This window comes from Ranitomeya variabilis, chromosome 4, assembly GCF_051348905.1.
Source record: "Ranitomeya variabilis isolate aRanVar5 chromosome 4, aRanVar5.hap1, whole genome shotgun sequence".
Classification (NCBI taxonomy): Eukaryota; Metazoa; Chordata; class Amphibia; order Anura; family Dendrobatidae; genus Ranitomeya; species Ranitomeya variabilis.
This window is the reverse complement of record NC_135235.1, coordinates 401,030,657-401,056,172: the sequence shown is the minus strand read 5'-3', so window position 1 is coordinate 401,056,172 and position 25,516 is coordinate 401,030,657. Positions and strand designations below refer to the sequence as shown.

Here is a 25,516-nt window from a genome sequence, read left to right as displayed (position 1 = left end):
CACAGAAAAGGTGAACGGATGGACTCTAAATGCCTGGTTTCCACCGTGAAGCATGGAGGAGGAGGTGTGATGGTGTTGGGGTGCTTTGCTGTTGACACTGTTGGGGATTTATTCAAAATTGAAGGCATACTGAACCAGCATGGCTACCACAGCATCTTGCAGCGACATGCTATACCATCCAGGTTTGCGTTTAGTTGGACCATCATTTATTTTTCAACAGGACAATGACCCCAAACACACCTCCAGGCTGTGTAAGGGCTATTTGACCAAGAAGGAGAGTGATGGGGTGCTACGCCAGATGACCTGGCCTCCACAGTCACCAGACCTGAACACCATCGAAATGGTTTGGGGTGAGCTGGACCCGCAGAGTGAAGGCCAACAAGTGCTAAGCATCTCTGGGAACTCCTTCAAGATTGTTGGAAGACCATTCCCAGTGACTACCTCTTGAAGCTCATCAAGAGTGCAAAGCAGTCATCAAAGCAAAAGGTGGCTACTTTGAAAAACCTAGAATATAAGACATATTTTCAGTTGTCTGACACTTTTATTAGGTATATAATTCCACATAGTTTTGATGCCTTCAGTGTGAATGTACAATTTTCATAGTCATGAAAATACAGAAAAATCTTTAAATGGTGTGTCTAAACATTTGGTCTGTACTGTCGTGTGTGTGTGTATATGTATGTGTATATATATATATATATATATATATATATATATATATAAATTGTCTAAGGGTTTTTCTGTCTGTCTGTCTGTCATAATGGAAATCCCACGTCTCTGATTGACCAATCAGCGAAGGGCACAGTATCGACGTAGATGTCATAATGGATGCCATGGCGGCGACGATGTCATAAAGGTTGCCTCGACCAATCAGCGACGGGCACAGTCTGCCGCGAATTCTGGAATCATCATTGTCCATATACTACGGGGACATGCATATTCTAGAATACCCGATGCGTTAGAATCGGGCCACAATCTAATATATATATATATATATATATATATATATATATATATATATTATATCACACGGACAGCGGAATAGCCAATAGTTAATTTGTCGGCTTCTATTAAATCATTGCAGAAGCTGACAGGATAGGAGACATGGTTTACATACAGTAAACCATTGCAGAACAGTTAGACTTATATAGGTCAGTGACTAATACGGTTAGTAGTGTGTGTGTGTGTGTGTGTGTAAAATTTGGGGCCTGTATGTATTTAATGTTTTCACTGAAAAAAATGGCGTGGGCTCCCGCACAATTTTCTGTGCCACAGAGGGAAAGCCAGTGACTGAGGACAGATATTATAGCCTAGAGAGGGACCATGGTTATTGCCACCCCAGAAAAGGTGCACCTGTAAGATGTGCCAATTCTGGCACTCAGCCTCTGTCTTCTCACTGCCCTGTAGCGGTGGCATATGGCGTAATAAGGGGTTAATGTCACCTTCGTATTGTAAGGTGACATTAGGCCAGCTTAGTAATGGAGAGATGTCTGATAGATGCCTCTCCATTACTAACCTGTGGGCTTGATGTTACTTGACAATAAAAAGGTGACATCAACCGCACAATTATGAACCCCACTGCTACAGGGCAAGTGGGAAGAGCGAGGCTAAGTGCCAGAATTGGCACATCTATAAGATGCGCCATTTCTGTGACGGCTGAGAGCTGATGGTTTTTAGCCTGTGGGGCTGCCAATATCCATGGCCTCTTCACAGGCTATAAATATCAGCCTACAGCTGTCTGCCTAGCATTTGCTGGTTGGATTTTATGTCAATATTTTGTGTCCCCCTGTAAAATAGCCAGTAAAGGCTAAGCAAACAGCTGTGAGCTGATATTAATAGCCTGGGAACCTTTATGGTTATTGGCTCCTTTCCAGAATAGTAACATCAGCTGTCAGCTTTCCCACTGCTGGTTATGAAAATTATGCGGGAGCCCATGCAGGTTTTATTTTTTGAAAAATAAACATTTTGCATTTCACGCAGGTTTCTTAGTTGTTTTTTTTACAGCATATGTAGGTTAATTATGTTAATGCTCCTACATGGGTGTGTGTGTGTCTTTAGTTAATATTAATGAGGGTATCTCGTGAAGAGATTGAAAAAGGAAATGCATAAAATTCCTTTATTTATTTTTTAATATATCTTTATTTAGCGCTCACGATTTATAGAAACGCATCAAATCCGCATAAAAAAGTACAGAATTTCCACTGCGTTTTCTGCTAAGAGACGCACTAACCATGCAGACATTTCCTCAAGCAAATCTGCAACGAGCGCACATAGCCTTAACTATCATGCGTCCATATTCATTAATGAGCAGAACCACGTGACCGCTGAACACAGGAAGAGCTGCCCGGAGACCATCGGACATGCAGGGACCGTGCCAGGAGCAGGTGAGTATGTGACAGCCGCCGCTTCCCCGCCGACAATGACTCGAGTATAAGCCGAGAGGGTCTCTTTCTGCCCAAAAAAGTGGGCTGAAAATTTTGGCTTATACTTGAGTATATACGGTACAGCACTGTAGAAGGGTGTGTATAAGGGCATATAGGTGCTGGTGGTACTATATATGGGGAAAACCTGGTGACAGGTTCCCTTTAAGAAACCTATGGAACTAGGTTAAAATTAGCATTTTTTTGGATGGTGAAAAACTTGTAATTTAAATATTGATGGTGGCTGAACTGCAGGTGGTCTGTGTCGCTTCATAAGTTTAAGGCCGGGGTCACACTAGCGTAGAATACGGACGAGCGCTATGTGAGAATGCATCGCATGGCACTCGGACCAGTGTTAATCTATGGGGCAGATCACATCTGTGATTATTTTTTCATGCCGAATCAGCATACGAGAACAATCGCAGCATATATACCTGACAGGGGCCCATACATTCTGATATTATCAGTAATATATACCTGACAGGGCCCCATACATTCTGATATCATTACTAATATATACCTGACAGGAGCCCATACATTCTGATATCATCACTAATATATACCTGACAGGGGCCCATACATTCTGATATCATCACTAATATATACCTGACAGGGGCCCATACATTCTGATATCATCACTAATATATATACCTGACAGGAGCCCATACATTCTGATACCATCACTAATATATACCTGACAGGGGCCCATACATTCTGATATCATCACTAATATATACCTGACAGGGGCCCATACATTCTGATATCATCACTAATATATACCTGACAGGGGCCCACACATTCTGATATCATCACTAATATATACCTGACAGGAGCCCATACATTCTGATATTATCAGTAATATATACCTGACATGGGCCCATACATTCTGATATCATCACTAATATATACCTCACAGAGGCCCATACATTCTGATATTATCACTAATATACACCTGACAGGAGCCCATACATTCTGATACCGTCAATTATATATATACCTGATAGGAGCCCATACATTCTGATATCATCACTTATATATACCTGACAGGAGCCCGTACAGTCTACAGTATATCTACAGTAATATATACCTGACAGGAACCCGTACAGTCTATATCTACAATAATATATACCAGGAAGGAGCCCATACACTCTAGCATCTTCAGTAATGAGCCGGCTAGAGTGTATGGGCTGCAGTCAGGGAACTTGGAAGGAGCCCGTACAGTCTATATCTACAATAATATATACCTGACAGGAGCCCGTACAGTCTGTATCTACAATAATATATACCTGACAGGAGCCTGTACAGTCTGTATCTACAATAATATATATCTGACAGGAGTCCGTACAGTCTATATCTACAATAATATATATCTGACAGGAGCCCGTACAGTCTGTATCTACAATAATATATACCAGGAAGGAGCCCATACAGTCTATATCTACAATAATATATACCTGACAGGAGCCCGTACAGTCTATATCTACAATAATATATGCCTGACAGGAGCCCGTACAGTCTATATCTACAATAATATATACCTGACAGGAGCCCGTACAGTCTATATCTACAATAATATATACCTGACAGGAGCCCGTACAGTTTATATCTACAATAATATATGCCTGAAAGGAGTCTGTACAGTTTATATCTACAATAATATATACCTGACAGGAGCCCGTACAGTCTATATCTACAATAATATATACCTGACAGGAGCCCGTACAGTCTATATCTACAATAATATATGCCTGACAGGAGCCCGTACAGTCTATATCTACAATAATATATACCTGACAGGAGCCCGTACAGTCTCTATCTACAATAATATATACCTGACAGGAGCCTGTACAGTCTGTATCTACAATAATATATACCTGACAGGAGCCTGTACAGTCTATATCTACAATAATATATACCTGACAGGAGCCCGTACAGTCTATATCTACAATAATATATACCTGACAGGAGCCCGTACAGTCTATATCTACAATAATATATGCCTGACAGGAGCCCGTACAGTCTATATCTACAATAATATATACCTGACAGGAGCCCGTACAGTCTATATCTACAATAATATATACCTGACAGGAGCCCGTACAGTCTGTATCTACAATAATATATACCTGACAGGAGCCCGTACAGTCTATATCTACAATAATATATACCTGACAGGAGCCTGTATAGTCTATATCTACAATAATATATACCTGACAGGAGCCAGTACAGTCTATATCTACAATAATATATACCTGACAGGAGCCCGTACAGTCTGTATCTACAATAATATACACCTGACAGGAGCCCGTACAGTCTATATCTACAATAATATATACCTGACAGGAGCCCGTACAGTCTATATCTACAATAATATATACCTGACAGGAGCCCGTACAGTCTATATCTACAATAATATATACCTGACAGGAGCCCGTACAGTTTATATCTACAATAATATATACCTGACAGGAGCCCGTACAGTTTATATCTACAATAATATATACCTGACAGGAGCCCGTACAGTCTATATCTACAATAATATATACCTGACAGGAGCCCGTACAGTCTATATCTACAATAATATATACCTGACAGGAGCCCGTACAGTCAGTATCTACAATAATATATACCTGACAGGAGCCTGTACAGTCTATATCTACAATAATATATACCTGACAGGAGCCCGTACAGTCTGTATCTACAATAATATATACCTGACAGGAGCCCGTACAGTCTATATCTACAATAATATATACCTGACAGGAGCCCGTACAGTCTATATCTACAATAATATATGCCTGACAGGAGCCAGTACAGTCTGTATCTACAATAATATATACCTGACAGGAGCCCATACAGTCTATATCTACAATAATATATACCTGACAGGAGCCTGTACAGTCTATATCTACAATAATATATACCTGACAGGAGCCCGTACAGTCTGTATCTACAATAATATATACCTGACAGGAGCCTGTACAGTCTATATCTACAATAATATATACCTGACAGGAGCCCGTACAGTCTATATCTACAATAATATATACCTGACAGGAGCCTGTACAGTCTGTATCTACAATAATATATACCTGACAGGAGCCCGTACAGTCTATATCTACAATAATATATACCTGACAGGAGCCCGTACAGTCTGTATCTACAATAATATATACCTGACAGGAGCCTGTACAGTCTATATCTACAATAATATATACCTGACAGGAGCCTGTACAGTCTATATCTACAATAATATATACCTGACAGGAGCCCGTACAGTCTGTATCTACAATAATATATACCTGACAGGAGCCTGTACAGTCTATATCTACAATAATATATACCTGACAGGAGCCCGTACAGTCTATATCTACAATAATATATACCTGACAGGAGCCCGTACAGTCTATATCTACAATAATATATACCTGACAGGAGCCCGTACAGTCTATATCTACAATAATATATGCCTGACAGGAGCCAGTACAGTCTATATGTACAATAATATATACCTGACAGGAGCCCGTACAGTTTATATCTACAATAATATATACCTGACAGGAGCCCGTACAGTTTATATCTACAATAATATATACCTGACAGGAGCCCGTACAGTTTATATCTACAATAATATATACCTGACAGGAGCCCGTACAGTTTATATCTACAATAATATATACCTGACAGGAGCCCGTACAGTCTGTATCTACAATAATATATACCTGACAGGAGCCTGTACAGTCTATATCTACATTAATATATACCCGACAGGAGCCCGTACAGTCTGTATCTACAATAATATATACCTGACAGGAGCCCGTACAGTCTGTATCTACAATAATATATACCTGACAGGAGCCCGTACAGTCTATATCTACAATAATATATACCTGACAGGAGCCCATACAGTCTGTATCTACAATAATATATACCTGACAGGAGCCCGTACAGTCTGTATCTACAATAATATATACCTGACAGGAGCCCGTACAGTCTGTATCTACAATAATATATACCTGACAGGAGCCCGTACAGTCTGTATCTACAATAATATATACCTGACAGGAGCCCGTACAGTCTGTATCTACAATAATATATACCTGACAGGAGCCCGTACAGTCTGTATCTACAATAATATATACCTGACAGGAGCCCGTACAGTCTATATCTACAATAATATATACCAGGAAGGAGCCCATACAGTCTATATCTACAATACTATATACCTGACAGGAGCCCGTACAGTCTGTATCTACAATAATATATACCTGACAGGAGCCCGTACAGTCTGTATCTACAATACTATATACCTGACAGGAGCCCGTACAGTCTATATCTACAATAATATATACCTGACAGGAGCCCGTACAGTCTATATCTACAATAATATATACCTAACAGGAGCCCGTACAGTCTGTATCTACAATAATATATACCTGACAGGAGCCCGTACAGTCTGTATCTACAATAATATATACCTGACAGGAGCCCGTACAGTCTGTATCTACAATAATATATGCCTGACAGGAGCCAGTACAGTCTATATGTACAATAATATATACCTGACAGGAGCCCGTACAGTTTATATCTACAATAATATATACCTGACAGGAGCCCGTACAGTTTATATCTACAATAATATATACCTGACAGGAGCCCATACACTCTAGCATCTTCAGTAATGAGCCGGCTAGAGTGTATGGGCTGCAGTCAGGACCTGGAAGGAGCCCATACACTCTAGGCTCAACCCTGTCTGTTCCATGGAGGAAGAGGCACCACCCCTTCCGGTCACATGGGCGTGACGTCGGCAGAGGTCCTTTAGCCGACTTGGATTTAGCCTCTACCCTTATGCTAGTCACGTGGTACGCACAGACCGGAAGTCCATGGCATTCCTGGGAGTGGCGGTAGGGAATAAAGATCGTCCTTCCGGCGGCGGTTCAGTGAGTGCTCAGTGTGAGTGTGGCTGTGCTGAGAGAGAGGGTTCTCCTCATATATCCTCCATCGCCTTGTCTGTCTGCGCTTCGTGCAGTGCATGTGTTACACAGAGGACGCTCACCTGCACAGGGTGCACTCCTATGCTCTCTCTGTAGGGGGCGTCCCCTCTGCCCATGTACAGGGTGCACTCCTATGCTCTCTCTGTAGGGGGCGTCCCCTCTGCCCATATACAGGGTGCACTCCTATGCTCTCTCTGTAGGGGGCGTCCCCTCTGCCCATATACAGGGTGCACTCCTATGCTCTCTCTGTAGGGGGCGTCCCCTCTGCCCATATACAGGGTGCACTCCTATGCTCTCTCTGTAGGGGGCGTCCCCTCTGCCCATGTACAGGGTGCACTCCTATGCTCTCTCTGTAGGGGGCGTCCCCTCTGCCCATATACAGGGTGCACTCCTATGCTCTCTCTGTAGGGGGCGTCCCCTCTGCCCATATACAGGGTGCACTCCTATGCTCTCTCTGTAGGGGGCGTCCCCTCTGCCCATGTACAGGGTGCACTCCTATGCTCTCTCTGTAGGGGGCGTCCCCTCTGCCCATATACAGGGTGCACTCCTATGCTCTCTCTGTAGGGGGCGTCCCCTCTGCCCATATACAGGGTGCACTCCTATGCTCTCTCTGTAGGGGGCGTCCCCTCTGCCCATATACAGGGTGCACTCCTATGCTCTCTCTGTAGGGGGCGTCCCCTCTGCCCATATACAGGGTGCACTCCTATGCTCTCTCTGTAGGGGGCGTCCCCTCTGCCCATATACAGGGTGCACTCCTATGCTCTCTCTGTAGGGGGCGTCCCCTCTGCCCATGTACAGGGTGCACTCCTATGCTCTCTCTGTAGGGGGCGTCCCCTCTGCCCATATACAGGGTGCACTCCTATGCTCTCTCTGTAGGGGGCGTCCCCTCTGCCCATATACAGGGTGCACTCCTATGCTCTCTCTGTAGGGGGCGTCCCCTCTGCCCATATACAGGGTGCACTCCTATGCTCTCTCTGTAGGGGGCGTCCCCTCTGCCCATGTACAGGGTGCACTCCTATGCTCTCTCTGTAGGGGGCGTCCCCTCTGCCCATATACAGGGTGCACTCCTATGCTCTCTCTGTAGGGGGCGTCCCCTCTGCCCATATACAGGGTGCACTCCTATGCTCTCTCTGTAGGGGGCGTCCCCTCTGCCCATGTACAGGGTGCACTCCTATGCTCTCTCTGTAGGGGGCGTCCCCTCTGCCCATATACAGGGTGCACTCCTATGCTCTCTCTGTAGGGGGCGTCCCCTCTGCCCATGTACAGGGTGCTCTCCTATGCTCTCTCTATAGGGGGCGTCCCCTCTGCCCATGTACAGGGTGCACTCCTATGCTCTCTCTGTAGGGGGCGTCCCCTCTGCCCATATACAGGGTGCACTCCTATGCTCTCTCTGTAGGGGGCGTCCCCTCTGCCCATATACAGGGTGCACTCCTATGCTCTCTCTGTAGGGGGCGTCCCCTCTGCCCATGTACAGGGTGCTCTAATATGCTCTCTCTATAGGGGGCGTCCCCTCTGCCCATGTACAGGGTGCACTCCTATGCTCTCTCTGTAGGGGGCGTCCCCTCTGCCCATATACAGGGTGCACTCCTATGCTCTCTCTGTAGGGGGCGTCCCCTCTGCCCATGTACAGGGTGCACTCCTATGCTCTCTCTGTAGGGGGCGTCCCCTCTGCCCATGTACAGGGTGCTCTCCTATGCTCTCTCTGTAGGGGGCGTCCCCTCTGCCCATGTACAGGGTGCACTCCTATGCTCTCTCTTTAGGGGGCGTCCCCTCTGCCCATGTACAGGGTGCACTCCTATGCTCTCTCTGTAGGGGGCGTCCCCTCTGCCCATGTACAGGGTGCACTCCTATGCTCTCTCTGTAGGGGGCGTCCCCTCTGCCCATGTACAGGGTGCACTCCTATGCTCTCTCTGTAGGGGGCGTCCCCTCTGCCCATGTACAGGGTGCACTCCTATGCTCTCTCTGTAGGGGGCGTCCCCTCTGCCCATGTACAGGGTGCACTCCTATGCTCTCTCTGTAGGGGGCGTCCCCTCTGCCCATGTACAGGGTGCACTCCTATGCTCTCTCTGTAGGGGGCGTCCCCTCTGCCCATGTACAGGGTGCACTCCTATGCTCTCTCTGTAGGGGGCGTCCCCTCTGCCCATGTACAGGGTGCACTCCTATGCTCTCTCTGTAGGGGGCGTCCCCTCTGCCCATGTACAGGGTGCACTCCTATGCTCTCTCTGTAGGGGGCGTCCCCTCTGCCCATGTACAGGGTGCACTCCTATGCTCTCTCTGTAAGGGGCGTCCCCTCTGCCCATGTACAGGGTGCACTCCTATGCTCTCTCTGTAGGGGGCGTCCCCTCTGCCCATGTACAGGGTGCACTCCTATGCTCTCTCTGTAGGGGGCGTCCCCTCTGCCCATGTACAGGGTGCACTCCTATGCTCTCTCTGTAGGGGGCGTCCCCTCTGCCCATGTACAGGGTGCACTCCTATGCTCTCTCTGTAGGGGGCGTCCCCTCTGCCCATGTACAGGGTGCACTCCTATGCTCTCTCTGTAGGGGGCGTCCCCTCTGCCCATGTACAGGGTGCACTCCTATGCTCTCTCTGTAGGGGGCGTCCCCTCTGCCCATGTACAGGGTGCACTCCTATGCTCTCTCTGTAGGGGGCGTCCCCTCTGCCCATGTACAGGGTGCACTCCTATGCTCTCTCTGTAGGGGGCGTCCCCTCTGCCCATGTACAGGGTGCACTCCTATGCTCTCTCTGTAGGGGGCGTCCCCTCTGCCCATGTACAGGGTGCACTCCTATGCTCTCTCTGTAGGGAGGTCCCCTCTGCCCATATACAGGGTGCACTCCTATGCTCTCTCTGTAGGGGGCGTCCCCTCTGCCCATATACAGGGTGCACTCCTATGCTCTCTCTGTAGGGGGCGTCCCCTCTGCCCATATACAGGGTGCACTCCTATGCTCTCTCTGTAGGGGGCGTCCCCTCTGCCCATATACAGGGTGCACTCCTATGCTCTCTCTGTAGGGGGCGTCCCCTCTGCCCATGTACAGTGTGCACTGCTATGCTCTCTCTGTAGGGGGCGTCCCCTCTGCCCATGTACAGGGTGCACTCCTATGCTCTCTCTGTAGGGGGCATCCCCTCTGCCCATGTACAGGGTGCACTCCTATGCTCTCTCTGTAGGGGGCGTCCCCTCTGCCCATGTACAGGGTGCACTCCTATGCTCTCTCTGTAGGGGGCGTCCCCTCTGCCCATGTACAGGGTGCACTCCTATGCTCTCTCTGTAGGGGGCGTCCCCTCTGCCCATGTACAGGGTGCACTCCTATGCTCTCTCTGTAGGGGGCGTCCCCTCTGCCCATGTACAGGGTGCACTCCTATGCTCTCTCTGTAGGGGGCGTCCCCTCTGCCCATGTACAGGGTGCACTCCTATGCTCTCTCTGTAGGGGGCGTCCCCTCTGCCCATGTACAGGGTGCACTCCTATGCTCTCTCTGTAGGGGGCGTCCCCTCTGCCCATGTACAGGGTGCACTCCTATGCTCTCTCTGTAGGGGGCATCCCCTCTGCCCATATACAGGGTGCACTCCTATGCTCTCTCTGTAGGGGGCATCCCCTCTGCCCATATACAGGGTGCTCTCCTATGCTCTCTCTATAGGGGGCATCCCCTCTGCCCATGTACAGGGTGCACTCCTATGCTCTCTCTGTAGGGGGCATCCCCTCTGCCCATGTACAGGGTATCCTGTGTCCCTAGCACTGCACGGTGTATACACTGTATACTGGCTTTTCCCCAGTGTATAGCACCATTGTGGCCATGTCTAGCTATACTGATGCTTAGGTGGGCAATCTGTGGTAAAAAATGACTGCTTCCCTTGGCTGATGGATTTGCTTTAACCATTGCAGCTGAACCTGGCTCTTAGAGAAATCGCTGATTGTGCCCATCTATAGGGGCCAGGTAAAATCAATCTGACATAAGTTTAGGTTGGAAAATTAAAAGTAATTGTCACTTTTCCCACTCCCCTGCCACTCTGGGTTGTGATGCTCCCAGGATCCGCCACCTCCCACTGCCACATGAAGGGGATGTGGACAAGATCGCTTTCAGAATAGTTCTGCATGGCTATATAACCCCTTAGGTTCTTGGTCAATAGTGATCGCAGCATCTAAGGTGTTTATTGGGTTTCCATGATAGCCAGGGGGAGTAACGGAAGCATTTACTGGTCCTGCTACACCATTTAACGCATTAATACTTTTGGAAAGCTCAGTATGTGATCCAAAATACTACAATAGTAATCCTAGAGGAGGGACAGAAAACGGGAAATGTAAGTTTAAGGCTGGTTTTTACACTTGCTGTGTTTTTGCGTCCCCAATGCATTTCTATGGGGCCTCAAAAATTCGTAGGAGGGCCGTATTTACGGCTGTGAAAAAATATCGAGCTTGCTCGGAATACACTGTTCAAAATAATAAAGGGAACACTAAAATCCCACATCCTAGATATCACTGAATGAAATATTCCAGTTTTAAATCTTTATTCATTACATAGTGGAATGTGTTGAGAACAATAAAACCTAAAAATGATCAACATAAATCACAACTAATATCCCACGGAGGTCTGGAGTTGGAATGATGCTCATAATCAAAGTGGAAAATGAAGTTACAGGCTGATCCAACTTCAGTGGAAATGCCTCATGACAAGGAAATGATGCTCAGTAGTGTGTGTGGCCTCCACGTGCCTGTATGACTTCCCTACAATGCCTTGGCATGCTCCTGATGAGGTGGCGGATGGTCTCCTAAGGGATCTCCTCCCAGACCTGGATTAAAGCATCCGCCTACTCCTGGACAGTCTGTGGTAGAACGTGACGTTGGTGGATTGTGTGAGACATGATGTCCCAGATGTGTTCAATCAGATTCAGGTTTGGGGAACGGGCGGGCCAGTCCATAGCTTCAATGCGTTCATCTTGCAGGAACTGCTGACACACTCCAGCCACATGAGGTCTGGCATTGTCCTGCATTAGGAGGAACCCAGGGCCAACCGCACCAGCATATGGTCTCACAAGGGGTCTGAGGATCTCATCTCGGTACCTAATAGCAGTCAGGCTACCTCTGGTGAGCACATAGAGGGCTATGCGGCCCTCCAAATAAATGCCACCCCACACCATTCCTGACCCACTGCCAAACCGGTCATGCTGAAGGATGTTGCAGGCAGCAGATCACTCTCCATGGCATCTCCAAACTCTGTCACGTCTGTCACGTGCTCAGTGTGAACCTGCTTTCATCTGTGAAGAGCACAGGGCACCAGTGGCGAATTTGCCAATCCTGGTGTTCTGTGGCAAATGCCAAGCGTCCTGCACATTGTTGGCTGTAAGCACAACCCTCACCTGTGGATGTCGGGCACTCAGACCATCCTCATGGAGTCGGTTTCTAACCGTTTGTGCAGACACATGCACATTTGTGGCCTGCTGGAGGTCATTTTGCAGGGCTCTGGCAGTGCTCCTCCTGTTCCTCCTTGCACAAAGGCTGAGGCAGAGGTCCTGCTGCTGGGTTGTTGCCCAACTACGGCCCACTCCACGTCTCCTGGTGTTCTGGCCTGTCTCCTGGTAGCGCCTTCAGCCTCTGGACACTACGCTGACAGACACAGCAAACCTTCTTGCCACAGGTCGCATTGATGTGCCATCCTGGATGAGCTGCACTACCTGAGCCACTTTTGTGGGTTGTAGAGTCCGTATCATGCTACCGCGAGTGTGAAAGCACAACCAACATTCAAAAGTGACCAAAACATCAGCCAGAAAGCATTGGTACTGAGATGTGGTCTGTGGTCCCCACCTGCAGAACCACTCTTTTATTGAGTGTGTCTTGATAATTGCCAATAATTTCCATCTGTTGTCTGTTCCATTTGCACAACAACATGTGAAATTGATTGTCAATTAGTGTTGCTTCCTAAGTGGTCAGTTTGATTTCACAGAAGTTTGATTTACTTGGAGTTATATTCTGTTGTTTAAGTGTTCCCTTTATTTTTTTGAGCAGTGTATTTTAACAGCTTACGGACACGGGTCCCATTGAAAATCAATGGGGCCGCAAAAACAATGGAAGCTTTTTTTGCGGATCGCCGGTTTTTTTTGGTCCCTACTTTTTTCCCTACTATTCTAAACCAGAAATACGGCGATCCGTAAGATTTTTGCGGCAGAACGGGAAAATTACGGCGAGACAGCCCGCAAAAAATCACGTTAAGTGTAAAAGAAGCCTTAGATAAAATAATTTTAAAATGATAGTGTTGGAGCTAATAGCAGCTGATCTGTACCTGGTGTAGCTCTCCCACCATTCTCATATTAATGACCTGTTTTATGGATAGTATGTAAGTCCTGGACAATCCTTTAAGAAGAAAAGTTCAAGTTACAGATTTTCCTTTTTGGCTTCTGAGGAAGTAGCTAATAAAGGGTTTTGCTATTTTTAAATAGTGGAGTAGTGTTCTAAAAGTACAGTAAAATTCAAGTAAAAACATATTCAGCAGATTCTAATATTCCCTGTCTGTTGTGTAACATCTGCAATGGGTGAAATCCAATGGGAATATGGAACACAATCAGGGCCGGCTCCAGGTTTTTGAGGGCCCCGGGCGAAAGAGTCTCAGTGGGCCCCCCCCCCTTTAAAATATACCACGATTCATGATGCCCAGATACAGCGGAGAAATATAGGTATAGTACAATGCCAGATTTCACTTCTTACATGAGTGATAGCTATTGTAAATTCTGCAGTGTATATATACAGGGGAGAGGTACTGTGCAGTGTATATATACAGGAGGAGTGGTACTGTGCAGTGTATATATACAGGAGGAGTGGTACTGTGCAGTGTATATATACAGGAGGAGTGGTACTGTGCAGTGTATATATACAGGAGGAGTGGTACTGTGCAGTGTATATATACAGGAGGAGTGGTACTGTGCAGTGTATATATACAGGGGAGAGGTACTGTACAGTGTATATATACAGGAGGAGAGGTACTGTGCGGTGTATATATAGAGGGGAGTGGTACTGTGCAGTGTATATATACAGGAGTGGTACTGTGCGGTATATATATATACAGGGGAGAGGTACTGTGCAGTGTGTATATATACAGGGGAGATGTACTGTGCGGTGTATATATACAAGAGGAGTGGTACTGTGCTGTGTATATATACAGGAGGAGTGGTACTGTGCAGTGTATATATACAGGAGGAGTGGTACTGTGCAGTGTATATATACAGGAGGAGTGGTACTGTGCAGTGTATATATACAGGAGGAGAGGTACTGTGCGGTGTATATATACAGGACAGGAGGAGTGGTACTGTGCAGTGTATATATACAGGAGGAGTGGTACTGTGCGGTGTATATATACAGGACAGGAGGAGTGGTACTGTGCAGTGTATATATACAGGACAGGAGGAGTGGTACTGTGCGGTGTATATATACAGGAGGAGTGGTACTGTGCAGTGTATATATACAGGACAGGAGGAGTGGTACTGTGCAGTGTATATATACAGGAGGAGTGGTACTGTGCGGTGTATATATACAGGAGGAGTGGTACTGTGCAGTGTATATATACAGGACAGGAGGAGTGGTACTGTGCAGTGTATATATACAGGAGGAGTGGTGCTATGCAGTGTATATATACAAGAGGAGTGGTACTGTGCAGTGTATATATACAGGACAGGAGGAGTGGTACTGTGCGGTGTATATATACAGGAGGAGTGGTGCTATGCAGTGTATATATACAGGAGGAGTGGTACTGTGCAGTGTATATATACAGGAGGAGTGGTACTGTGCAGTGTATATATACAGGAGGAGTGGTACTGTGCAGTGTATATATACAGTACAGGAGGAGTGGTACTGTGCAGTGTATATATACAGGACAGGAGGAGCGGTACTGTGCAGTGCATATATACAGGACAGGAGGAGTGCTACTGTGCAGTGTATATATACAGGACAGGAGGAGTGGTACTGTGCAGTGTATATATACAGGACAGGAGCAGTGGTACTGTGCAGTGTATATATACACAGGACAGGAGGAGTGGTACTGTGCAGTGTATATATACAGGATAGGAGGAGTGGTACTGTGCAGTGTATATATACAGGAGGAGTGGTGCTATGCAGTGTATATATACAGGACAGGAGGAGTGGTACTGTGCAGTATATATACAGGACAGGAGGAGTGCTACTGTGCAGTGTATATATACAGGACAGGAGGAGTGGTACTGTGCAGTGTATATATACAGGACAGGAGAAGTGGTACTGTGCAGTGTATATATACAGGAGGAGTGGTACTGTGCGGTGTATATATACAGGAGGAGTGGTACTGTGCAGTGTATATATACAGGACAGGAGGAGTGGTACTGTGCAGTGTATATATACAGGAGGAGTGGTGCTATGCAGTGTATATATACAGGAGGAGTGGTACTGTGCAGTGTATATATACAGGACAGGAGGAGTGGTACTGTGCGGTGTATATATACAGGAGGAGTGGTGCTATGCAGTGTATATATACAGGAGGAGTGGTACTGTGCAGTGTATATATACAGGAGGAGTGGTACTGTGCAGTGTATATATACAGGAGGAGTGGTACTGTGCAGTGTATATATACAGGACAGGAGGAGTGGTAATGTGCAGTGTATATATACACAGGACAGGAGGAGTGGTACTGTACAGTATATACACAGGACAGGAGGAGTGGTACTGTGCAGTGTATATATACAGGACAGGAGGAGTGGTACTGTGCAGTGTATATATACAGGACAGGAGGAGTGGTACTGTGCAGTGTATATATACAGGACAGGAGGAGTGGTACTGTGCAGTGTATATATACAGGACAGGAGGAGAGGTACTGTACAGTGTATATATACAGGACAGGAGGAGTGGTACTGTGCAGTGTATATATACAGGAGGAGTGGTGCTATGCAGTGTATATATACAGGACAGGAGTGGTACTGTACAGTGTATATATACAGGGGAGTGGTACTGTGCAGTGTATATACTTCAACAGCCGCCCAGCCCAGGCCCCCAGCACCTGTCCTGTATATATATTATATACACTGTATCTATACAGGCTGTGCTGGGGGCCTGGGCTGGGAGGCTGCTGTAGTATATATATATCAGCTGCAGCCGCCCAGCCCATGGCCGCCCCAGGTCACCCAGTCCCAGACTGTCAGAACATACAGCGATATAGCATTGCACTCACTCAGGTGCTGGTAGGAGCTCGGTCTCCTTGATAAGTTCAGGAGTGCACACATTTCAGAGCAGGAGAACTCTCCGCCCACAATGTCACGCTGGCTGTGTCCTTAATTAACCCCTATGTGTGCCTGGCCCTGCACTGACAGTGAGAAGATGCTTGTGCCAGCGCAAATTGAAAGGGTAGAAAGGGTTAAAGCAGCCAGATGGCTCTATGACTGTGTGAGTGGGCCCCCCTGTCTCGTCAGGGCCCCGGCACTTGCCCGGCTAGGCCGGGTGTTGACGCCGGCCCTGAACACAATCTTAATCGAGCCCATGCAGATTTTGGGGCACACATAAGTCCATTTCCTGCTTTTTCCTAATTATAGATCATTTACACAGGGTCAGGGAACGTTTTAGTGCATGATTCATCATTTGTGATTTATTGTAGTCGCTTTTTTTTTTGTCTTGTGATTTTTGCTGACTGTTTTGGGGCCAAAGTCTTCGAAATGGCACACACTGTTTATTAATTTGGTGCGAAATAAAAAAGTTGTTTTTTTTCCTGCAAACAGTTTTTGCATCTCTTCAGCAACAAAAGTCACAAATCCTATAGTTAAAAAAAAATACCACTAGTGCCCCAAATGAAAAAAAATCCTCCCCCAACCTTATTCCTGGAAGGAGAGGGAGGGTGGGAGGTAAAGTCTGCAGCAAAAAATGCAACATTTTGAGAAAAAAAAAGTCACAAATCTGTCTGAAACATTTGAATAAGTAAAGTTGTCAATAAAAAAATCGTATAGAAAAAAAGGTGCCACTAAAAAGGAGCAATTTACGGTACTCCATAAAACTGTAAATGAGCACAGACTTAATTCCTTCCTGATTCTGCAATTTTTGCACTTTTGTTCTTTCCTCCCATTATGCCAAGAAACAGAGATAGGGTTTTGGTTCAGGTGGGCAAAACTTCTGAGTGGGCCCCTAACCAGGTAACCTTGATTACAACTGGGTGACGCACCCTAAGGCCGGCCTCACACTCAGCGTATGTAAATACGGTCCGTTTTTTACGGCCGTAATACGCAGAAAAGTCCCCAAAATAGTGGTCCGTATGTCATCCGTAGGCAGGGTGTGTCAGCGTATTTTGCGCATGGCATCCTCCGTATGTAATCCGTATGGCATCCGTACTGCGATATTTTCTCGCAGGCTTGCAAAACCGACATCTAATGGATTTATGTGCTCAAATGTTCATTAAAACATATATACAGTATATATATATATATATATGTCATTGAGACATATATATATATATATATATATATATATATATATATATATATATATTCTGTATTTATATTTAATTCAGCGCGATATATGTGAAAAGCCGGTAATTCAGTTGCCGGCTTTTCCTCTCTCCTTCACAAACCCGACAGGATATGAGACATGGTTTACATACAGTAAACCATCTCATATCCCTTTTTCTTTTTTTTGCATATTCCACACTACTAATGTTAGTAGTGTGTATGTGCAATATTTGGCCGCTGTAGCTGCTAAAATAAAGGGTTAATTCGCGGAAAAAATTGGCGCGGGCACCCGCGCAATTTTCTCCGCCAGAATGGTAAAGCCAGTGACTGAGGGCAGATATTAATAGCCTAGAGAGGGTCCATGGTTATTGGCCCCCCCTGGCTACAAACATCTGCCCCCAGCCACCCCAGAAAAGGCACATCTGTAAGATGCGCCTATTCTGGCACTTGGCCACTCTCTTCCCATTCCCGTGTAGCGGTGGGATATGGGGTAATGAAGGGTTAATGTCACCTTGCTATTGTAAGGTGACATTAAGCCAGGTTAATAATGGAGAGGCGTCAATTATGACACCTATCCATTATTAATTCAATAGTACTAAATGGTTAAGAAAACACACACACATTATTACAAAGTATTTTAATGAAATAAAGACACAGGTTGTTGTAATATTTAATTAGACTCTTAATCCACCTGAAGACCATCGTCCTGAAACAAAGTTAAAAAAACAACAATATTCCATACCTTCTGTCGTTATGTCCCACGATGTAAATCCATCTGAAGGGGTTAAATCATTTTACAGCCAGGAGCTGTGCTAAATCATTCGCTCCTGCCTGTAAACCCCGGGTACTGAAAGGAAGGCTGGGTGATCTGTAGTTACCTTGAGTTGCGGTGAGGCGCCCTCTGCTGGATGTCCTCATATGAACTCGAGCGTGGGAACTTTTCCAAGGCTCCAGTTCATGAGGACATCCAGCAGAGGGCGCATCACCGCAACTCAAGGTAACCACAGATCACCCTGCTTTCCATTCAGTACCCGGGGTTTTACAGGCAGGAGCGAGTGCTTTAGCACAGCTCCTGGCTGTAAAATGATTTAACCCCTTCAGATGGATTTACATCGTGGGACATAACAACGGAAGGTATGGAATATTGTTGTTTGTTTAACTTTGTTTCAGGACGAGGGTCTTCAGGTGGATTAAGAGTCTAATAAAATATTACAACAACCTGTGTCTTTATTTCATTAAAAAACTTTGTAATAATGTGTGTGTGTTTTATTAACCATTTAGTACTATTGGATTAATAATGTATAGGTGTCATAATTGACGCCTCTCCATTATTAATCTGGCTTAATGTCACCTTACAATAGCAAGGTGACATTAACCCTTCATTACCCCATATCCCACCGCTACACGGGAATGGGAAGAGAGTGGCCAAGTGCCAGAATAGGCGCATCTTACGGCCGGTTTCACACGTCAGTGGCTCCGGTACGTGAGGTGACAGTTTCCTCCCGTACCGGAGACACTGACACACGTAGACCCATAAAAATCAATGCATCTGTTCAGATGTCATTGATTTTGTGCGGACCGTGTGCGGACCGTGTCTCCGTGTGCCAAACACGGAGACATGTCAGTGTTCGTGGGAGCGCACGGATTACACGGACCCAATAGAGTCAATGGGTCCGTGTAAAACACGCACCTCACACGGACATTCTCCGTCTGGGGTCCGTGTGGCGTGCCGGAGACAGCGCTACAGTAAGCGCTGTCCCCCCCACATGGTGCTGAAGCCGCCATTCATATGTTCCCTGTAGCAGCGTTTGCTATAGAGAAAATATGAATGATAGTGTTTAAAATAAAGATCCATGTGTCCGCCGCCCCCCCACCCCCTGTGCGCCCCCCCCGCTGGTCAGAAAATACTCACCCGGATCCCCCGTCGGCAGTCGCTCCTTCCTGGTCTGGCCGCGCCTCCTACTGTATGCGGCCGATTACACTCATGAATATGTGGCTCCACCTCCAATAGGGGCGGAGCCGCCTATTCATGAGTGTAAATGAGCGGCCCCACGTGACCGCATACAGTATGCCGCGGCCAGACCAGGAAGGAGCGACTGCCGACGGGGGATCCGGGTGAGTATTTTCTGACCAGCGGGGGGGGCGCACAGGGGGTGGGGGGGCGGCGGACACATGGATCTTTATTTTAAACACTATTCTTCATATTTTCCCTGCAGCAAACGTTACTGCAGGGATGATATGAATCGCAGCTTCAGCACCATGCAGAGTGGGTACCACACGCTCCGTGTGGTACCCACTCGCCATACGGGCGGCACACGTGTGCCGCAGGTATGGCCTCCGTGAGTTCCCAGGCACACGGACACGGATAACTCCGGTACCGATTTATTCCGGTACCGGAATTATCTGGACGTGTGGGACAGCCCTACAGATGTGTCTTTTCTGGGGTGGCTGGGGGCAGATGTTTGTAGCCAGGGGGGGCCAATAACCATGGACCCTCTCTAGGCTATTAATATCTGCCCTCAGTCACTGGCTTTACCATTCTGGCGGAGAAAATTGCGCGGGAGCCCACGCCAATTTTTTCCGCGAATTAACCCTTTATTTTAGCAGCTACAGCGGCCAAATTTTGCACATACACACTACTAACATTAGTAGTGTGGAATATGCAAAAAAAAAAGGATATGAGATGGTTTACTGTATGTAAACCATGTCTCATATCCTGTCGGGTTTGTGAAGGAGAGAGGAAAAGCCGGCAATTGAATTACCGGCTTTTCACTAACACCGCTGCGTATTTCTCGCAAGTCACACCGCTGGTCCGTGTGTAATCCGTATTTTTCTCGACCCCATAGACTTTCATTGGCGATTATTTTTGCGCAATACGGGGACAATTCAGCATGCTGCGATTTTCTACGGCCGTAGAAGACCATATAATACGGATCGGTAAAATACGGCTGATAGGAGCTGGGCCATAGAGAATCATTGGGCCGTGTGTTATGCGTATTTTACGGACGTAGTTTATGCGCTCATACGTCCGTAAAACTCGCTAGTGTGACGCCGGCCTAATAGTGGAGGAAAACCTCAGCAGATGACGGCACTGTTGCTGAAAATAATCTATATATATAATTGTCTAAGGCTACTTTCACACTAGCGTCGTGCACTGCACGTCGCAATGCGATGTGCCGACGCAACGACGCTAGCGTTGAAAGCGCCGCACAACGGGGGCAGCGGATGCAGTTTTTCAACGCATCCGCTGCCCCATTGTAAGGTCCGGGGAGGAGGGGGCGGACACGTCGCACAAAAAAACGTTACATGTAGCGTTTTTTTGTGCCGACGGTCCGCCAAAACACGACGCATCCGTCGCACGACGGATGCGACGTGTGGCAATGCGTCGCTAATGCAAGTCAATGGAGAAAAAATGCATCCTGCAAGCACTTTTGCAGGATGCGTTTTTTCTCCAAAACGACGCATTGCGACGGAGGCCAAACGACGCTAGTGTGAAAGTAGCCTAAGGCTATGTGCACACGTCAGGATTTCTTGCAGAAATTTTCCTGACAAAAAACGGACATTTCTGCCAGAAATCCGCATTTTTTTTCGCGTTTTTTGATGTGTTTTTTGTGGGGGGTTTTCTAAATGCATAGAATTGCGGGAAAAACGCGGAAAATCCGCAAAATTAATGAACATGCTGCTTTTTTTACCGCAATGCGTTTTCTTTTTCGCAGAAAAAAACGCACCATGTGCACAAAACATGCAGAATGCATTCTAAATGATAGGATGCATAATGTATGTGTTTTTAATGAGTTTTTATAGCGTTTTTATCGCAGAAAAAACCTGAACGTGTGCACATACCCTAAGGGTCACTTCCGTCTGTCCTTCTGTCTGTCACAGATATTCATTGGTCGCGGCCTCTGTCTGTCATGGAATCCAAGTCGCTGATTGGTGTCTCGCCAGCTGCCTGTCATGGCTGCCGCGACCAATTAGCGACGGCCACAGTCCGATTAGTCCCTCCCATACTCCCCGCAGTCACCGCTCACACAGGGTTAATGCCAGCGGTAACGGACCGCGTTATGCCGTGGGTAACTCACTCCGTTACTGCTGCTATTAACCCTGTGTGACCAAGTTTTTACTATTGATGCTGCCTATGCAGCATCAATAGTAAAAACATCTAATGTTAAAAATAATTAAAAAAATAAAAAATCATTATATACTCACCTTCCGCCGCCTTTCCCGCTGCTTGCGACGCTCCGGTGACCGCCGCATGCAGGCGGCAGGTTCCGGTGCTAAGGATGGTATGCGACAAGGACCTGCCATGACGTCACGGTCATGTGGCCGCGACGTCATCACAAGTCCTGCACGAGAAGGACCTGCCATGACGTCACGGTCATGTGACCGCGACGTCATCACACCCTGGGACCGGAAGCTGCCGCCTGCACCGCACACAGGCGACAGAACTACAAGGGGCCCTTCGGAAGGTGAGTATATGTTTATTTTTTAACCTGTGACATACGTGGCTGGGCAATATACTACGTGACTGGCCAATATACTGCGTGGCTCTGTGCTGTATACTACGTCACTGTGCAATATACTACGTGGATCTGTGCTGTATACTACGTCACTGGGCAATATACTACGTGGCTGGGCAATATACTACGTGGGCTGTGCAATATACTACTTCGCTGGGCAATATACTACGTGGCTCTGTGCTGTATACTACGTCGCTGTGCAATATACTACGTCGCTGTGCAATATACTACGTGGCTCTGTACTGTATACTACGTCACTGGGCAATATACTACGTAACTGCGCAATATACTACGTGGCTGGGCAATATACTACGTGGCTGGGCAATATACTACGTGGCTGGGCAATATACTATGTCGCTGTGCAATATACTACATGGCTCTGTACTGTATACTATGTCACTGGGCAATATACTACGTAACTGCGCAATATACTACGTGGCTGGGCAATATACTATGTGGCTGGGCAATATACTACGTGGCTGGGCAATATACTACGTGGGTTGTGCAATATACTACGTGGACATGCATATTCTAGAATACCCGATGCGTTAGAATCGGGCCACCATCTAGTCTCTGTATAAAGACCAATATTGATATTACCGCCATATGGTCAGTAATAGATACCAGTCCTACAGAACATATAAGAGATCACAGTACAGTTACAGATAATGACTGACAGCTGACATTCTTTTTGTTCACTTTTCACGTCTTTTCCATCTGGCCCAGACCGACATGACAACTTCTTCCAGCCACGATTCGGCTGCAGAAATTACAACAAAGACACATTTCACTTCTCATATTCCAGCCCCATCACCATCTATTCCCAACCTGCACAAACTCCTCATCCTGCTGATACCCCAATACTGAGCCGCTGCTGCCGTATGTGTCCCTATTACTGCACCTACTGTGTGGTTCTCTTTGCCCCCCCATAGGCAGACTCTAATATAAGGCAGCCCCCCATAAGCAGACTGTAATACAATGCACCCTCAGGCAGACTAATAGAAGTCCGCCCCCCATAGGCAGACTGTAATATAAGGCAGCTCCCCATTTGCAGACTAATATAAGGCAGCCCCCCATAGGTAGACTGTAATATAAGGCAGCCCCCATAGGCAGACTAATATATAATGCACCCCCAGGCAGACTGTAATAGAAGTCTGCCCCTCATAGGCAGACTCTAATATAATGCACCCATAGGCAGACTCCAATATAATGCATCCCCAGGCAGACTAATATAATGCACCCTCAGGCATACTCTAATATAAGGCAGCCCCCTATAGACAGACTCTTAATATAATGCACCCCACAGGCTGACTCTAATATAAGGCATCCCCTAATATAAGGCAGCCCCCCATAGGCAGACTCTAATATAATGCACCCCCCAGGCAGTCTCTAATATAATGCACCTCCAGGCAGACTCTAAGGCATCCCCTAATATACGGCAGCCCCCCCCCTATAGGCAGACTCTAATATAATGCACCCCCCAGGCAGACTCTAATATAATGCACCCCCAGGCATCCCCTAATATAAGGCAGCCACCCATAGGCAGACTCTAATATAATGCACCCCCAGGCAGACTCTAATATAAGGCATCCCCTAATATAAGGCAGCCCCCCATAGGCAGACTCTAATATAATGCACCCCCAAGGCAGACTCTAATATAATGCAGCCCCCCATAGGCAGACTCTAATATAATGCACCCCCAGGCAGACTCTAATATAATGCACCCCCCAGGCAGACTCTAATATAATGCACTCCCCAGGCAGACTCTAATATAATGCACTCCCAGGCAGACTCTAATATAAGGCATCCCCTAATATAAGGCAGCCCCCCATAGGCAAACTCTAATATAATGCACCCCCAGGCAGACTCTAATATAATGCAGACTCTAATATAAGGTAGCCCCCCAGGCAGACGCTAATATAATGCAGCCCCCCATAGGCAGACTCTAATATAATGCACCCCCAGGCAGACTCTAATATAATGCAGCCCCCCATAGGCAGACTCTAATATAATGCAGCCCCCCATAGGCAGACTCTAATATAATGTCCCCCCAGGCAGACTCTAATATAATGCACCCCCCAGGCAGACTCTAATACAATGCACTCCCCAGGCAGACTCTAATATAATGCACTCCCAGGCAGACTCTAATATAAGGCATCCCCTAATATAAGGCAGCCCCCCATAGGCAAGCTCTAATATAATGCACCCCCAGGCAGACTCTAATATAAGGTAGCCCCCCAGGCAGACGCTAATATAATGCACTCCCCAGGCAGACTCTAATATAATGCAGACTCTAATATAAGGTAGCCCCCAGGCAGACGCTAATATAATGCAGCCCCCCATAGGCAGACTCTAATATAATGCACCCCCAGGCAGACTCTAATATAATGCAGCCCCCCATAGGCAGACTCTAATATAATGCAGCCCCCCATAGGCAGACTCTAATATAATGTCCCCCCAGGCAGACTCTAATATAATGCACCCCCCAGGCAGACTCTAATATAATGCAGCCCCCCAGGCAGACTCTAATATAATGCAGCCCCCCATAGGCAGACTAATATAATGCACCCCCCAGGCAGACTGTAATATCATGCAGCCCCCCATAGGGAGACTCTAATATAATGCAACCCCAGGAAGACTCTAATATAATGCACTCCCCAGGCAGACTCTAATATAATGCACCCCCAGGCAGACTCTAATATAATGCACCCCCAGGCAGACTCTAATATAATGCACTACCCAGGCAGACTCTAATATAATGCAGCCCCAGGCAGACTCTAATATAATGCACTACCCAGGCAGACTCTAAAGTAATGCAGCCCCCCATAGTCAGACTCTAATATAAGGGAGCCCCCCATAGGCAGACTCTAATATAATGCACCCCCCAGGCCTATATAGTATGATGCACCTCCATAAAAAAATAAATAAATCCAATACTCGCCTCTCTTCCTTCTGGTTCCTGCGCTCCTCCGAGCTCCCGCTCATCTCCTGACAGCGGGCCCTGGGTAGTGACGTTATCGCACCCACTGTCGGTGTCTGCTGCATCAGATGCTGACAGAGGGATGATGGGAGAGGGAGCGTAGCGCTCCTCTCAATGTTGGTCAGCTGTATCGTCATCTAGCTCACATATACTCATTTGCACCTTTTTG

At 46.8% G+C, this 25,516-nt stretch overlaps 1 protein-coding gene across 4 annotated transcripts in view; it reads left to right on the top strand.

Moving 5' to 3' along the window:
- Positions 1-7,225: 7,225 nt before the first annotated feature.
- Positions 7,226-25,516, top strand: part of LOC143764907 (uncharacterized) — a 69,245-nt gene continuing 50,954 nt past the window's right edge. For 2 of the 4 annotated variants that reach the window (XM_077251009.1, XM_077251006.1), the window contains exon 1: positions 7,305-7,373. The gene's annotated coding sequence lies outside the window, so the exon portion shown is untranslated. Of the gene's footprint in view, positions 7,374-25,516 lie in introns of all 4 variants that reach the window. The other 2 variants (XM_077251007.1, XM_077251008.1) reach the window with 2 other exon arrangements.